Source organism: Lepisosteus platostomus, chromosome 5 (genome assembly GCF_059453375.1).
Source record: "Lepisosteus platostomus isolate fLepPlt1 chromosome 5, fLepPlt1.hap1, whole genome shotgun sequence".
NCBI lineage: Eukaryota > Metazoa > Chordata > Actinopteri > Semionotiformes > Lepisosteidae > Lepisosteus > Lepisosteus platostomus.
The window spans coordinates 42,705,567-42,724,262 of record NC_142615.1 but is presented as its reverse complement, the minus strand read 5'-3'; the positions used below and the strand labels follow the sequence as shown (position 1 = coordinate 42,724,262).

General features: G+C 45.7%; 1 protein-coding gene and 1 pseudogene across 1 annotated transcript in view; one reads left to right on the top strand and one right to left on the bottom strand.

Annotated features, from left to right (window-relative positions):
• Positions 1–18,696, bottom strand: part of LOC148666772 (scavenger receptor cysteine-rich type 1 protein M130-like) — a 361,406-nt gene that overhangs the window by 120,969 nt on the left and 221,741 nt on the right. The window lies entirely within an intron of this gene.
• On the top strand, positions 11,932–18,522 carry LOC148666795 (uncharacterized; annotated as a pseudogene).

Below are 18,696 nucleotides of genomic sequence, written 5' to 3'. Positions count from 1 at the left end.
GAGAATGCTGTTTCTGGTGCGATCTTTTACAGCTGACATTTCACTGTTTTAAACGAACAAGAAATTAGATTGCTCATAAATCACTTATTCTATATAAACACAGCGTAATTGCCCTCCGAAAATCTTCTTTTTCTTGTTCGTTTTAGAGACCTTGATCGAAACTGATTTTAGATGTCAGAAAGGATTTATTTTCTCTGTATTTCCTACATTGCTTTGTCGAGATTTTAACTTTATATCTAGGCTCAGATTTCAACTATAAATCGTACAGTAATTAATAGCAGTAAATACTGATGTTTATACATAAAAAAGTCATGCCTTGGAGTATAGACCCCCAAAGGAATGCCATAGACTCAAACTGCAAAATAAACACATACAGAAAGAAAGTATTTGTATTGTAATTGCAAATCCTGGTACTGTATGAGTGATTGGTATGACTTTCCTCATTACAAATCTCTTATTAGAATTTAAATTTCTCTGTAACTCCAGGTCAGAACAGAGAAAATGTAACTGCCTTAAGGAGTTTACGATTATGAAAAATAGAAGGATAAGCATGATACATATGTCTTCTGTCATTTTCTAAGTCATGTTACTGAGCACCAAATCTTATTGAGAATATGAATCCATTTAAGGTTTATACCATTAAAGTAACGGTTTATTCCATGCTGAAAATGTTTGTACCAGACTTTTTTGAGGCCTGTTTAATTGTGTCTGAAGTCTGATGTTGTAAATTTTATTGTTAAAAAGATCCATGAAAATGTCACTACTAAAGTTAGCTGGTACTGTTGGTACTGTAAGTGGCAAGTAGAGCTCATATTTTAGATTTTGTGTAGTTGCTAGCGTTGAACTGTGTGTTGGATGCACATGAATGAAGCGACGGACACAAGGCAGAATACACCCTGGACATAGCGCCAGTCCATCACAGGACAGACACAAACACACACACACCAGGGCCAGTTTAAATCTAACCTCAGAACCTTTCTTTTCAGAAGACTTAGTGTCTGTATCTGCTTCATTTTCTAATTTTGGTAGCACCTCTACCTGCTGGTCTTTCTTATATGCATTTACTTTGTAATCTGTGGTCCTTTTATCTGTTTTTACATCTACTGTATTGCTTTGAGATGCCACCTTTAATGGTGATATATCAAATAAAGTTTTTTATTATTGTTATAGGGAAACATGATCAGATTGTCCCTGGTTCAGAAAAAAAAGATCTAAAGTATACTAGTTTGTCACTCTTCTAATTCCCTTTGCTAAATGACTTTTCATACTAATCTGATCAATCTAACTGCCAGTTTTCTGTGCTTTCTCTATCCTGCTAGATTTGCAATTATTCTGAAAATTTTCATCTTGAAATAACTCATTTCTAAATACCTTTTTCACTGTTAACATCTTGCAGCAACTCTGCGACAAAATATACACTCTGACAGTTCATCCTGCTACCAACATTAAATAAAACAAATCTTAAGATTTCTATATTTATGTCTTTATTTAGTGGTTTCATTAGTGACAAAGGCTAAACTTTCTTGGAAAAATGTCTTTTATGTGTTGCGGAAAAAACTGACTTGCTTTAACAAAATATGTTTACAAATCCTTTCACCTGGCATTTTCGTAGTTAGAAATTATGGAACGCTCTATTAAAAGCAAGGGAGTTTTTATGTCCGTTGCAGTTCTTTTGCAACATGAATATAATTATATCGTTATTAATTTCTTGAGATACGCGATTCCATATTATATTCCCTTTTAATCAAATTCTAAAAGTATGCTTGTTGACTCCGGTATCGCGGTAGTTAAAGACTTCGATGCTTAAAATGTTTAGGGAGAAATGGAATACTGGTGTGTATGTTTTCTTTAAAGTACCGATACCAGCCATATACTGTATGTTTAAGTTCCAAAATTAATATCGTTTATGGACTTCACACGCGTTGCAGTATGCTCCTATTCTTTTTATGCTCAGGCACAAAGTAAAAGGGGATGCTTCATATTGCTTGACTAATTTTAAAAACTAAGTTAGAAATGCAGACGCTCCCTCGGTGCGCTGCTCTGGTGCGCCGGCTCTTACACAGTGCCTGTCTGCCGTAAGCGTTACAATATACATACCCAACACTGCTTGTACCCATCTGTCATGCAAATAAAACACCTTGAATTGAATTGAATTGAGGGGAGAGGGGGGGAATACTAAAGCCAATACTGGCTCAATACCCTCGATGGGCTTTGACGTGCTAATGCGTTGGTTTAAGAGTCCGGGTGTGGCAGGCTTCCAATGTCAACTCGACTCGATTGGAAGACAATGAACGTATTTTGTGATATTTAGAAATATAAATTTGTTTGGTGCGAGTGAGGTTTTATTTAATCTCTGACCAAGGGAAACGTTTCATTTTTTTCAAAGAAATGTTTGTTAAAAAATAAAGTCATAGTTCTATGGGATTCAATCACAGACCATGTGACATGGGAGTCACGAAACTACTGTAACACACAGCGCCACCAGATTTAATAACGCAATAAAAACGCTATAAAATAATGTGACTAGGCACAGAAAAGGTTTACAGCACAGTACGATAATAAATGCTGACCATGACTTTAGAAGCATAAATTACCTTACACTCAATTTAAACACAAGCTGTCTTTCTGTATGAACCTCTAAGCTGGTTCATACAGAAAATGTAGAAATGCATTAGCCTGATTATGATTAAAAAACACATAATTAAACACGCGTTTGCGATTTAAATCAGAACACGATTTAAATCAATATAAATGTTTATATTGTAACGCATACTGTCCAGCCTCCATTTCTCTATAAAAATTTACTCTGTTGCACACACACACACAATAGAAGGAGGAACCGCTGTCAGAAGGGAAGATATGTTCAAAATATCGCAAATATCGATCATGTTGCGATATTTTGAAATATAAAAGTCAATTGATTGTCCATAATATCGCTATTCTATTTTTTCGAAGAAATGTTTGTTAAAAGAAAAGTCCGGTACCAGCTGGATTTGAACACACAACCTACCAGTTGCTAGGCACGCACCTAGACCAGTCGGCTACAACACAGCTCGCATGAACAGGCAGGCGAAACAGCCCTACACAGCCCTGTCGCAGCATACGAATACCATTATTAAATTCCTTAGATACGCGATTCCATATTATATTCCCTTTTAATCAAATTCTAAAAGTATGCTTGTTGACTCCGGTATCACGTTAGTTAAAGACTTCAAAGCTTAAAATGTTTAGGGAGAAATGGAATACTGGTGTGTATTTTTTTCTTTAAAGTACCAAGACCAGCTATATACTGTATGTTTATGTTCCAAAATTAATATCGTTTATGGCCTTCACACGCGTTACAGTATGCTCCTATTCTTTTTATGCTCAGCTACTAAGATTTCCCTTCAGTGGTAAAATTCAATATCTACAACGGGCACAGCAAAGACGTTTACTGTAAGTCTTTCTACGACAGACCAACGAACCACGAGTGCCCCTGTTGGTCAACCAATCACTTACTGCGGTGCCACGCATCATCTTGCGTCATACTGAGCGACGTCACCTGCGGTACGTGTCTGTGACGCGCACTTTGAATGGCTGCATCTGTACCATGCTCATGAGAAAGTCACTCAGCTACCCACTGTTCCCAGAGCTGGATAGGTGATTCCAGATTCTACAGCTCTCTAGCAATAGAGGGAGTCAGACTACAGAAATGGCGAAAATCTCTTCAAAATGTGGAAATATATTCCAGAGACGAGTCCTTTTTTGAAGGTCAACACTCCTTGCAATTCACCCCTTCCCACGTCGCGCAGTGTAGTGGTTATCACCTTCTCTTAAAACACCAAAGGGCTTCAGTGCGAAAGTGGGCAGAAACAAAGCGATCTCTTTTATTATACGTTTTGCACGCCTGACAGGGTTTTACAGTGCTCTTTTCTACACTAAACTGATCATTTGGTCACCAAAAGGCAAGAGAGACACATTTCTATGTTATTAGGAAATCAGGAATCCTTTCCGCAAGAGCCCATAGAAAAAAAAAAAAGATAATATGGGACTATAAACACATTTTTTTTCTTTTTCGTAGCGCTTGAGCAAATTTTATAAAGAAATATATTTTATATTTCTGACACATGACTTAAAAGGCTGGTAGAGTATAGTTCATAGAAGAGTGCTGACCAACAATTTTCATCAACCGTACTGTAATGTTTTTTATAAAAGTAAGTTAAATGCATACATAGTAAATGTTTTTTTTTTCATATAAAAAAACTCATTCACGAATTTTAACTTTTTTACAATAACGTGTTTTATTCTGATCTTGTGCAGCAATATCACCAGACAGTTTAAGGGTCTGTCGTCCTTTTACTGTTCCGGGTTTTATTCTGTCTTCAGATGCACAAGATGTATTTTAAAAATACGTAAATAACAATTCTGGTGCAGCGAGGCATTCTGATTAATTCAGATTCACTCTTCACGTGTGTTATAGATATCATATAATGTTTTTGCATCCAAGCAAAACCTCGCTTGAATATGAAGTTGATAAACTTTACTTGTAACATATTTAACAAGGCACAGTGCCAAACTATTAAAATGCATCAGAAACATACCCGAACTCTTCTAATTTATGCATTTGAAACGAACAGATGGGGGACTTTAACATGGCTTTCAGGAAGCTGGAAATTCACTTTTAGGAGTTTTCGGAAGTCTGGACCCAGATGTGCTCGCTGTCACGACCACCAACCCGCCCAGACCACCCCCTAAGAGAACTAATCAGTACCAGCAGCAGGGCGATAATTACAAGCGCCGCTGCACGTGTTAAACTCAACATCAGACGCCCTACCGTGGGGCAGGGTGCAGTATTTAAGCCCCTCCAGCCCGCATCTGTTTTCTGGGTTAAGAGGGAAGAATAAATGTAGTAAATGGAGATGTTATTGCCGCTGGGGAGTAGGGAGGCGGTGGCGTGTGGAGGGAGGAGCAGAGCAATGAGTCGCACCTGCTGCGCCCTGAGTCCTGTCCTATTTAACCGCTGAGTCCAGATACACAGAGTCTCTACCCAGTGTTGGAGATGTGAAGGGTTAAACCCAGAAGTTGAGATACATTTGAGTTTGATACATTTGTAACGGCCATGGTGCCGTTACTTTTGCGCACGTTTGGTGTTATACAGAAAGAGTGGTGAGGGCTCGGCTCACTCGGGTGATATACACGGTTGGACTTTTCAAGGAACGTGTTAGGGATTAAGGAGTTGGATGTTAACTGTTTAATCACTTTGCAGAAGGGAATTGGTTTTGACATTGGTTTCAAGTTGGTGAAGTTACTGGAAGAGTTTTGGATAAAAGTAGAGAGAAAAAAGATGTGGGTCTGATTGGAATGTTTGAATGGCAGAAGCTGATGGATCTTTCTAATAGGACTGATTGTGACTGATTGTGATTGTTTGCATGTTTAATGAGATGGTGATGAAGGAAGATAGTGACATGGTTGTCTAAGTATTGTTTAGTGAAAGGTGAACCTCAGAAAGTCTGGGATGATGATGGCATCTGGAACTGTGCATGGAGAGTAAACTATGGCAGTTTTAAATGCATTCCTTCTTTGATTGGATTAGGTGGAAAATAGAGGTTTTGTGTTCTACCAAGCACAGACAAAACTGTGCAGGAGTTGTGGGGAGATGGGTCTCTTTGTGGATGCCTGCACAAATGTGGTGTGTGTGGTAAGTGCAAGGAAATTGGACATGCATATACTGAATGTACAAGCGTGAGAAAATGCAATCTATGTGAGTGTGAAGGTCATGTGTTTAAAGACTGTCCAAATTCCTTTGCAAATAGAACAAAACTGGGAAGACTGATGGAAAAACAGGAAGAGTTTGAAGAGGTATTTAGGGCTGGAGCAGTGGTTCTGGATCAGGAACTGGATGTGGTTGAGGTTTAAGAAATTAGTGAAAAGGAGAGTGAGGGTTCAGAATGGAGTGAAGGGGATAAGGGTGGGGTAGAAGAGAATGATAATGTTGCAAAAAGTGAGGTGGAATCTGAATTGATTGGTAGCATCTCTCCAAATCGCCTGCCACCTGTGGAGACTGAAAGCACTCAAATGGAATGTACAGAACAGAGGGTGCAGTCTAAAGGTCTGCTGAGACATTGGATTTAGAAAATGATTTAACTCTGAGTGGAAAAGTGAGGGAAGAATTTTCAGAGTCCTCAGATAGGTTCTCCCAGGGGTTTAGATATCTCAGATATGTGATCCTACTGACCAAGCTTTAGAACCAGAGACTCAAGAAGGGCAGGTGGAGAACCATCCTATGGAGTGTGGGGGTGGTGGAGGAGGAGACAAGAAAGCAAATGGTGGGGGGAGGCCTGTATAGTAGGTGTCACCGACTGAATGATAATAGCCAGAGCTTTGTCTACCCTGGTCCTACTATAAGTATGGCTCTTAATATCGTGTCCATAAAAGTGAGAAGCATTCGCTCCAAGTTAAGGGCAAGGACTATACTATCATTTGTGAGTAAGGTAAATTATATAAATGATATTGTGTTGTTACAGAAATGTGGGTTAACCTTTTAAAAACAGCTATAAGGATATGGAGGAACTGTGGACATTGTGCCTATCAATCTGGAGTAGGTCCAATGAGAATAAATCTGATGGTATAGCTGTTTTAATTTAAAATAAGATGGTAGAAGTACGTCCGCACCTTGTAGTGAAACCAGGGAGAGCACTGGTGGTGTATCTGGGTTTCATGAATTTTAACTTTTAAATGTGTATTGTCTGAGTTGCCCACATGACAAATATGTTCTAATTCAGGAATTGAGAGATTATTTATTGGGATGAGAAACAGTGGGTTTTAGCTGGGGATTTTAATTGCCTTTTAGAAAGAGGGCAGAATGAGGGGCAAGAGATGGGTCCAATTTGATAGATCATTAATATTATTGTAAACGGTATGAAAAGATTTTAAACTGAAAGATGCCCTCAAACTTCATAGTCAGGGGAGGGCAGGTTTCACATGGCACAAGTCTAATGGGACCCAAGCCTCAAGCATAGATTTTGTTTTGATACGTGATTTTACTTGCACAACCGCAGGCTTAACTCCTGTTTTTTTTCCTCTGACCATTGTTTACTGTCATGTACACTTTCTATTCCAACAGCTGTTACTGTGGGGAAGGGTGTGTGGAAGCTGAATATTTCACTTCTGGAAGGTGAGGAAGTGACGGGCAGGTTCAGGGAAAGATATAAGGAATGGCGGTCTTTGTACGACCTGTTTGACACAAGAGCACAGTGGTGAGAGGAGGTGAAGGAGCGTACATGTTACGTCCCAGTGTGTGGTCTGTGTGTTTTGTTGTTTGTTCCACACTTCTGACTTTGATTGTTCTCCAGAAGGAGACTAGGAGAATGCTTCAGAGAACATCTTTAACCTTCACAGCCCTAAGATATTTCCAAGTCTGTAGTTTCTCATTTCACCTCAAATGGCCATGATCACACTAAGCTCTCGGTCTCTGTTCTCAAAGAATGGTTTCTCAACTCCATAGCAGAAAGACAACAGAAACTAAACTCATCGTAAAACTAGGTTCACCCTTCTCTCAATGACCGACTTATTTTCATGTAATCTACACTAACCTCTTGCAGGTTTCGACTTCACACCTTTCTTCACCCTCTCCACTTTACACTTCCTGAGTGGCATCTCTGCCCCTCCTGCCTCCTTCCCTCTCCCAGCTTTTGTTCTTCTGTGCTGTTTAGTCTTTGCTTTCTTCCTCGTCTTTCTCGCACCTGAAAAAAAGTTGTATTTTCTATCTTCTCTTTTTAGCATGGAATAAACCTATTATTACTTGTTCCATTTCAGATTACACATGCTGATGCAGCTCCCCACCTGAATCAAACTACTTCAATATACATTTGTATATGTTAATTTAAAACTGTAAAAATAGTAAGATTGTAATTTCAGTTTAAAACTTTGCAAGCAGTAGACGCATGGCAGGATGCACCCAGGAAAGGACACCAGTCCATCACAGGGCAACGACACAAACACACTAACTCGAGGTCCAGATTTACCTGAAGCCAACTAATCTACCAGTATGTTTTTGGACTGTGGGAGGAAACTGGAGCTCCCAGATGAAACCCACTTGAACACAGGGAGAACAAAACTAAGTACTAAGAATTCAGACAGCTTCCTAAGACTCCTCTAAACAGACACAAAATTCCAGATAAAATCTTCTTCAAATGAAGAGCCACAGCATATATACGAGAGTCCCAAGCATCTGTGATCAGTCTTCAGCTGATGCCTCAAATTGAACCCAGGGCCCCAAGGCTGAGGCAGTAATACTGACCTCTGCACCACTGTGCAAGAGTGCTGCCAATAACCATATAGGCAGCACATATCAAGATCACAAATTGCACTTTTCAAGAAATCATTAACGCCCACAACACACAACAGGTCCATTAAATTCAAATACACCAAGCATGACAGCCAGATAGGCTTCCTAGACACCACCACACAAGGGTTTCTCCTTCAACAACAGACAAACAGGATTTTTATATAATGTTTTATAATATATATATATATTATTTTATATTTTATTTTTTTTACAAAGTATTTTTAAAAGATACAGACACACATGGCTTACTGCACAAGGATAGCTTCCACCCAAAGCATACTTTCAAAGGACTGGTAAAATCACAACTCCTACACTTCCACAAAATCTGTACACAACAACAAGACTTTGAGGAAGCCAAATACACACTCTTCCAAGCTCTACACCCGAGCGGATACACACAAAGTTTCCTCAAAAATGTGGCCCAAATATTTCTAAACAGAAAAACTCCAGATGACAGAAAAATCCCCCTCATCACATCATATTCACAACTCAGCATAAATACCAACCAAAAACTGAAGTCTACAATCACCATGATATTAGAAAACACAAAAGGGAGCACAAAATCATATCTGCATACAAAAAATACCAAAAAACTTCAGCTTTATTTAGTCCAAAGCAAGCTAAAACCTGTACAAAACAGATCATATACACCAAGAGCTGAACATTTCATAAACAGAAAACAATGATCCAAAACAACAAAACTAAAGAAATTTAAGTTTTGCAAGTTGCAACAGCATCCAGTGCAAAAAGTGCAGGGTGACTATATGGGGGAAACGGGTAACTCCATCTGAACCCGACTGGCACAACACAGGTACATCAGAAACCACGGGACTGGAAAGCAACCCCAACTGGATGGAGACAGAAAGAAAGAAAAAGGAAAGGATATTCAGAAGAAAAACAGTAAGAATGTTGCTAAGAGATTACTAGAAATAGGTCATTTTCATTTTAATACTTCTTTCAGTTGTACTTTTAATTTGAATACAAAAAAAAGTTTATGAGCATTAATCTCTCCCACAGATATAGACAGTTGCAGAGTCCAGAACCAAGTACGAAAGATTGCTGGAAGGTGTTGATGGTTGCAAAGAGAGATGTGTTGCACAGACTGGGCAAGACATCACCTTGCCTGAGCAGCTTCTTGTACTGTATTACCTGCAGGCCTTTCTCCAGCTGAAGCACCTGCAGCACCCAGGGGTGGTAAAGAACATGACAGTAAGGATACTTTCATACAACAAAAGTAATAAATTACATATATGGGATTTTTACAGTTTGGTGTATTCATTTTTATTTTCTCGCTATTACAGGTCTAGGAATGAATGTAAAGAAAGTGTCGTTTCAACAAGTGGGCACAAAAATGGTCATAATTGCTGTTAAAGAGCACAAAACCTCAAACAGCAGCTGGCTTCCTTTGCATTGAGTGAAGAAGAGGAACATGCAAGTTGATGGGTACATTAATATACCCCTCCACTCGATTCAGGGTTGTGGTGGAACTGGAACAATCCTGGCAAGCAGTGGGTGCAAAGCACTGTATCACCCATAATGTGACACCAGTCCATCACAGGACTCACTCACACCACAGCCAATTTCATAGAAGCCCATTAAAATCCATGTCAATACAGAGCAAAAGACCTCCACCTCCATAGCTTCCATCATGAACAGTATTTAAGAAAATCTGGAATGCGCCTTAATTGCATTTTATTTGTGTTTTATCAGATGTTTCATCTTTACTTCACTAAACTGCGCTGTAATGCCCAGGTCAGCAGCTGTGTAAGGAGACGGAGAAGTTTTTCAGTTCATCTGCGGGAGGGCCAATTCACAGTCCTTCCAACGACTTGAGAAGACTGCATGAGAAGTAAGCAGAATAATATATTACTTCAATTTCTGTGGGTTGGAAACAATCACAGATGCTTGCTTGTTTATTTTGTAGATGCCACCTGCCATTCATTACCAGCCCTGAGGTAGAGATGGCAGCAAAAAACGTGGGATGGATAGCCGCAAGACAGTGCATCCCTGGAGAAAACGGGCAGACCTTCATTCACAAGGAAAGGCACTGCAACAGCTCAAAGCAGATGAGCCTTGGGACATGGTGGCCTCATCAGAGGAAGAAGAATGCTGTGAAGAGCTGGGAGCTCAACCTAGAGTCACCTCTCAATAAGTAACAGGTGTAAGACATGCGTCCAAGACAGAATGTCAAGGGGAGATGGTGAGCCTGCTCCAAGACTTTCAGTCTGGGCAAAAAAGAGAGAGGAGGGATTGTTTGAAGACTATGTAAGTGTGTGTGTTTACATTTCTATCCGTCATTCTCAAAAGATGGTTTTGTTTTCTTTTCTTAATTGCTCTTGATTACTAGAGATTATTTGGCATGATACATTTGTGATTAATTTTTCATATATCTTTTATTTTTAGATAACATTTTCTTTGTGAATAGTCTTATTTTGATTTACATAATGTCAATGAGTTAGTACCTTAAAGAACAAGCAGTAAAAAAAAAGACATTTCAGGCAGTTTATTAGCTAAAGTTTTTATAAGTGAACTGAGATTCCTGTGCACTGCAGAGACCCATCTTTAATATGCTGCATGTGTTCGTGGTGGATTTGAAATTTGTTTGTCACGATGTAAAAGTATAGTAAATAGATAATATACTCTACTTATCAAGACTTGACTTTTTTAATTACATACTTCCATTGACTGCTTTGGAATACATTCCTCAGGTTTTCCTGAATAATCATTGTCCCACAGTGAAGACCTGGGTGACACTACAGGGATCAGGGCTGTGCTGACTGGAGGTTTGTGCAGACTGGCCATTGTCTATGTAAGACTGTGAGATCACTGGGGTTCCCCCCCGCCAACACCTGTAACACTGTCAAGTGGTATAATAACCTACAAAAGCTAAAGTTTCCTCCATTAAGGGATCACAATTTGTCACATTCTGGCTGAACAAGAGACAAGATAAACCAGTGGAACAAGTCTGGAGCAGCAGAACAGAGGTTTTTGTTTGTTTGTTGTAAAACAAGTCAGCCCTTGGGAATAAAAACTCTCCCTCCAGGCTGGTTGGTTGGTTGGTTGGTATCTCCTGTATTTGCCCCATATTCTCAGGGCTTCTCAGCTGAGTGATCAAAAGCTGAACTGCAAGGAGCTGAATTTCACACTAGGTTACAACAGACCCTACTGGGAGAATGGGCAGGGGAGGGGCGGTTGTGCTCCTGAACTAGTCCCCACCTTTCCTACTCTTATATTTGCATCACAGTCTATAAACTCCAGCCCTATTGCTTTTCTTTCAGTTCATTTTTTTTTAATACAGCTCGTGAGGTATGTATACTCTTGTGAAGTATCAAGAAAGCACTCATCTTTATTTCACGTATACAGCAGACTGTTTGGCAGAAAAAAATAAATAAAAGCCCTATTCCCAACAGTCTAGCACAGTAACCACAACTCCAATAACTTTAATTAGAGGAAGAAACCCAGCTTCTGCTCAAAAGAAAAATCATTGAAATCATGAAACTCCAACACTGGCTGGAGAGGCTGTGTGTGTCCGGCCTCTGCGGTTATATAGGACAAGACTCGGCGAGCTGCAGGTGCGGCTCATTGCTCTACGCTCCCCGTGCGGAATGCGCGTCTCCTCCTCCCAGACTCCTAACACCGGTGCATACATCCCTCTTAAATCCCAGAAACACAGAAACTCCGGGGTGTTTCTGTGAGTCAGTACTGGGTTTCTCTGTTCGAGGTTTCAAGCAAAAACAAAAACGGCACTGAAAGCAGGAAGTTATTTCTGCTTGTAGGCATAAACGTGTAAAAATAAATTTTCTGATTCCTAAAACCTAATAAAATCCATCTAAGTCTCCCTTTCGTTCCCAATGCACATAACTGAATATAAACCAGTCAAGTTCAGGTACTTTTCTGATGTATCTGAATAGTTCTGGCGCAGCTGTTACAACAAAGATACTTAAGAACTTTTTTTTCATACGAGATCTTGCCGTTTATAAATTGAATTTTTTTTTCAATTCGGTAAATCACACGAAACACCAACAGCACTTATCGTAAGCATCTGACCAATCACATTCCTGAATTTTAAACCCATTTAGAATGTATTTTTAATTTGTTTTATTTATTTTAATTTTACACACCTGTTTTAAGTATTCTTGCCATTTTTAGCATACTGTAAGTGGATTTTTTATTATTTTTGCATTTTACAGAGCTTTTTTCCAATATATTGTGAGCATTTTAGTGTCATTTTAAAATAGGACTATCAATGCTCCTGACTTTTAAACCTGTATTTATTCTGACATTATTCTCTCCACCTGCAGATGAGGGAGGTATTTGATTTTAATTTTTTTGATTTTGGGGGAAAATGTACATTCATTTCCTTGTATGTATCACCAGTGGAAAACTTGGCATTTTTGGATGAATTGCAATCCTTACTTCAAGGCCTTCAGACTGATATAGAAATGACTGGAGATTTAAGTGACACATTTGATAAATCAGACAGGAACAGCATAACGTCTAAAATGGTAGAACCCTCTAAAGTACTGATAAATTTCAGGCACATTCATAATAAATAAAATTTATTTAATTTAAAGCATAAAATTTGCTTTAAAAAGAAAAGCACAATTTGTATGATATTGTAACGCCCTCGCCTGGTGGTGAGGAGGAAGCGCCCCTAGGCGCTCGTAGAAACCGCTGGGGATGCTGGGAGTGGTAGCCGTGGAGAGTCTGAGGGTCAGCACGATGACCAGCGGCTGACCCTACCTGTGTAAATAATGTCCTAGTAGTTCTAGTGCCCTGTGTAGTCCTGTAAAAGTATAGTGTGTTGTTAGGTAATTACCACCCTAAATATGTGTACGTGTTCCGTCAGTCTCCTCATGTGTGTAGATCCTGTGTTTGGTTTGGTGTGGTTGTAAATGAATAAAGCTAATGCTTGTTTGTTAATTGCGTCTCCACTTGTCCTTGTTCTGAAAAGAACCTGCAAACGCTACATTGGTGTCAGAAGCGGGCAGAATGGACAACTCGTGGCAGACAGTACCCGATTCTATTAAGTGCCGGCTGACGCTGGAAGAAACAAAACCCATCGGCAGCGCACATAGGGAGCCTGAGCAACACCTGGGTGCGACAGGTGGCCACAGCCCTTACCAGGGGTATTCAATAGTGGTTCCGCAGGTAGAAGTGGGGCGACTGGCCGCTACTCCTGGTCAGCGAGCACCCCAGAGAGAGGATACTCTCCCTGCCGGAGCTGATCAGCGATTCCCACACCCATCGGCGCGGGTGAGACCAGGTCGCTACAATGGGGAAGCGCCGTGGGAAATCTACGAGGTGCAGTTCCAGCTCGCGGCCCGGACGAATGGCTGGAGCCGGGCGGAGATGGTCGGCCACCTGGCGGCGGCGCTGGAAGGAGCGGCCTGCCAGGCACTCCTGGATGTCCCGGAGGAGGACAGAGGCGAATACACGGCGCTGGCGGCGGCTCTCCAGCTGCGCTTCGGTGTGGAGGAGGCGCCGGACTTGATGCGGGAGAGGCTGGCCCTGCGGCGGCTCCAACCAGGAGAGCGACTGGGCCCGGTTGCTACTGATGTCGCTTTCCTCGCCCGCTGAGGATACCCAACTTTCCCCCGGGAGGCGCAGCGGGAGATGGCTCTCCAGGCCTTTCTCAAGGCCCTCTCACCCGAGGAGCTGCGGCGCCACGTGCAGCTGGCCGCGCCAACATGACTGGAGCAGGCCTTGGCCCTTGCTACACGGGCTAAGGCCGTGTTCGGGGTGACTGGAAGCGCCAGCAGACGCAGTGCGCCCTGCCGGCTGACCGAGGCGGCGATGGAGGAATCCAGCGAGGGGGAAGAGGAGCCAGCCCGGGCAGCGACCCCCGCGGAACAGCCCCGCACGCTGATTTGCAACCGCTGCGGGAAGAGAGGACACCGAGCCCGGTTCTGCCGGGCACCCGAACCTCTCACTCCTCGATCGGCGTAGGGAAACGGGAATGGGGCGACTCAGCTTGGGGAAGGCCGCCCCTCGAATACCTCAACCCCCGCTCCGGAGAGCGCTGTTAAGACCGGCGCCCCTCACGCCACCGTGGGGCGAGTCGGCTGTAGCCGGGGCCTGTACCTCCACTGCAAAATCGAGGACCAACCCTGCCTGGCCTTACTCGACACCGGTTCATCGGTAACCCTACTCCGGCCGGGCGTCCTCCCCAACACCGAGGGCACCAACCCCCCAGGATGGGAGGCCTCCGGCCTGCGGCTGAGGACCGTGACGGGACAGCTCGCTGCAGTCCGGGGGAAACAGGTGCTTGCCTTCCGTCTGGGTGCAGCGACGGTGCGCCACCCCTGCTACCTTGCATCCATCCAGGAGGACTGCATTCTGGGGCTGGACCTACTGCAGCGAGTGGGGGCCAGTTTGGACTTGAGCCGGCAGGAGTTGGTGCGGCAGGGGGAGCGACTTCACCTGGTGGAGGGCAGGCCCGGCGAAGGCCGAGGGACGCGGGCTTGCCGGAGACGGGAGAAAAAGAGGCAGTGGCGGTGGCGGCGGCAGCGGCGGCGGCGGCGGCGGCGGCAGTCGCCGGGGCAGACCAGGCCTGTGAGCCGGGGAGCGAGCGTGCTGGATCCTGCTCCCGAGTCAGCCGAGTCAGACAAGGCGGCGGCGGCGGGAGCCGAGCGTTGCGTGGAAGCGAGGCGCGCCGTTGAGGATCTCTACCAGCGGAGCTGCGAGGGCCTCGATCAGGACCAGCGGCAGCGGCTCCAGGAGCTACTCGCCCAGAACAAGGATCTCTTTGCGGTGAGAGATGAGGACTGCACCCGCACTGCCCTGGTCCAACACAAAATCAACACCGGCGACGCTCGGCCCATCCACATCCCACCGGGACGCATGGTTCACGCCAAGCGGACCGCCGCCGAGGAAAAGATCCGGGAGATGGCCGCAGCGGGGGTGATTGAGCCCTCCGCGAGCCCGTGGTCGGCGCCAGCTGTACTGGTCAAAAAAAAAGACGGCTCGTGGAGGTTCTGCGTCAACTACCGCAAGGTGAACGAGGTCACCCGGAAAGATTCCTACCCCCTGCCGAGGATAGATGACACCCTAGACTACATCACCGGGTCGACCTGGTTCAGCTCCCTGGACCTCCGCTGCGGCTACTGGCAGGTACCGCTTGCCCCCGTGCTGGCCTACCCCGACCCGCGGTTGCCGTATGTTCTCGATACCGACGCGAGTAACTCGGGGGTGGGTGCGGTGTTGGCGCAGGAGGGGCCGGATGGGGAGTGCGCAGTGGCTTACTATAGTTGGGCTTTGACTAGAGTTGAACGGAACTACTGCGTGACCCGTCGCGAGCTGCTGGCGGTGATGGCGGCGGTCCACCACTTCAGGCCGTATCTGTTCGGGACCCGGTTCCGGCTGAGGACCGACCATGCGTCCCTCACCTGGCTGCTCCACTTTAAGGAGCCGGAGGGGCAGATGGCGCGATGGATAGAGGTCCTGCAGGAGTACGACTTCACTGTCGAACACTGTGCGGGATCTCGCCATCTCAATGCGAGGCCGCGGACTGCTGCTACTGCGCCCAGCGGGAGCAGTGTGAGGGGGCCGCCTGCACCGTGGTGGAGTCGAGCGCCATGGCCACGGCCCGGGAGGGGCAGCTGGGGGTGGGCCTGCCAGACCTGACACAGCGTCAGGCAGCTGATCCTGACGTGGGGCCGGTGCTCCGCTGGAGGGCAGCAGGAGTGCGGCCTACACGAGACGAGCTCGCCCCGCAGCCAAAGTCCGTCAAGGCCCTCTGCGCCCTGTGGGAGGCCTTGAAGGTAAAGGACGGGGTGCTGCGCCAGGGGTGGCGGGTACCCTCCAGTGGCGAGGTACGGTGGCAGCTGGTAGTGCCTCGGTCGCTCCGCGGGGCGGTGCTCCGAGCGGTGCACGGCCAGCCGGGCGTGGGGCACTTCGGTGGTAAAAAAACCCTGCAGCGTCTCCGAGGCCATTTTTATTGGGGTCTTTGCCACCGGGACGTGGAGCGGTACTGCTGAACGTGTGCGGTGTGCGTGGTGCAGAAGGGTCCCCCCGAGCGCTCTCGGGCCCCCCTCCAACAACACCAGGTGGGGGCTCCTATGGAGCGGGTGGGGGTGGACGTTTTGGGCCCGTTTCCGCGCACTGAGGCCGGGAACCGCTACGTCTTGGTGGCCATGGATTATTTTACGAAGTGGCCAGAGGTCTACGCCCTCCCGGACCAGAGTGCCCCCACGGTGGCCGATGCACTGCTGGAGGGGATGTTTGCCAGGCTGGGGGTGCCGGAGGAGTTACACAGTGACCAGGGGCGTAACTTCGAGTCCCAGGTCTTTGCCAGAGTGTGCCAGCGCCTGGGGATCACTAAGACGCGGACCACACCGCTGCATCCCCAGAGCGACGGGTTGGTGGAGCGGTATAATCGGACGCTCGCCACCCAGCTGGCCACCCTGGTGTCCCGGCACCAACGGGACTGGGACTGGGACTGGGACTGGGACCGCCACCTCCCCCTTGCGCTCTGGGCGTATAGGTCCAGGAATCCACCGGGTGTATCCCGGCCTCGCTCATGCTGGGCCGGAAAATGCGAACACCGGTGGACCTGGTCTTCGGCCCGCCGCCCAGAGACGGGTCGGCACCACCGGCTGGACCGGACTACGAGTGGGACCTGCGGCAGCGGACCCACCTGACACAGGCGGGGGTCCGGCAGAAGCGGTACTACCACCTGCGCTGCAGGGGGCTTGCCTTCCAGCCCGGGGACTCGGTTTGGGTGTACAACCCGTGCCGCCGCAAAGGCCTCAGCCATAAGCTGGTGGTGGGTGAGGTCTGCACCGAGACCGCCTGGCCCCCTACCGAGGTACTCGGCGTGGTGGGTGAGGTCTGCTACCGTGTCCTGTTGCGAACACGGGGGAGAGTGGTGGTCCTGCACCGAGACCGCCTGGCCCCCTACCGGGCCCGGGAGGAGGAGCCGTGTGGGGAGGCTCCAGAGGAGCAGCCGGTGCCGGAGCCGGCCGATAGTGGGGCGTCCGTGGGTCGCCAGCCGTCACCGCGGCGCAGCGGCCGCTCACGCAGGGTTCTGCAGCAGTTGGCCAAGTACGAGTACAGCCTGAAGGGGGTGTTCGACGTCGGCGAGACGCCAGACGCTTCAGGTGGGGGCAGTGTAACGCCCTCGCCTGGTGGTGAGGAGGAAGCGCCCCTAGGCGCTCGTAGTACCGCTGGGCATGCTGGGAGTGGTAGCCGGGGAGAGTCTGAGGGTCAGCACGATGACCAGCGGCTGACCCTACCTGTGTAAATAATGTCCTAGTAATTCTAGTGCCCTGTGTAGTCCTGTAAAAGTGTAGTGTGTTGTTAGGTAATTACCACCCTAAATATGTGTACGTGTTCCGTCAGTCTCCACATGTGTGTGTAGATCCTGTTTAAGGTTTTGTGTGGTTGAAAATGACTAAAGCTAATGCTTATTTGTTAATTGCGTCTCCACTCGTCCTTGTTCTGAAAAGAACCTGCAAACGCTACAATATGTTAGCAGTCAAGAAGAACCTGTTGTGGTAATAGCTCTATACAGACTGGTAATTGGCTGCCAGACCTGGGACATGATAATATACAGGAATTCAGGCAGAGAGTCTTTGTCTATTTTAACAGAGCAGTGGTTTGCTATTGTGAAGACTGAGTCTGTCCAGAGACTATTATATCCATTGACACAGTAAAGCTCTGCGGTATCAGATGAATGTTCGACTAGCAACACTATAAAAACAATGCAGTGTCGACCATGAAAATGTCTGAACAGCCGAAATGTTGTTTCTCTTTCTCTCCCGTTCCTTTGCGGGATCAACATGCTGTAAACGAGTCTCATGTTCGCGGTGCTCCGGGATTTCCGTACGTCAGCTTGTTCATTTGATAAAGTTATTTTAGACACGTTCCACCCTTTTCTGAATACGAATACGCAAACAAATACACAATTAAAATTAGGAAAAGCCACTGACAGGACAAACCGTGATAAGTAAAACATTCTGATTACAGAACACGTAACGTAACGTAAAAGGCTAAAACCGACGCGAGACCTACTCGGGTAAATTACATTCACTCACTAAAACACAGTGAGTTCGGGGTTCCCAGTCCTGGTCCCTGGGTCACCTGGCTCTAGGTGAACTCTGTCCCAGGCTGATGGTTCAAGCTGTCTGTGCGCCCAGGTGTGTCGCCTGCTGTCACTCAGAGCTGTCTGTCCCGCGCGCACAGGTCTGAAATAACCCTGCCAAAGAGTATCAGTGCTTTATCAACAAACTGTAATAACTTTTATTTTATACAGTATCTTTCCTGGGGCCTCTCATGACACCAGTTTGTATAGAATTTCTCTATGTCGGATTTTTTACCAGTAAAAACAGTATCTGCGACACACACAAGCAAATACACAGGCTTTCTGA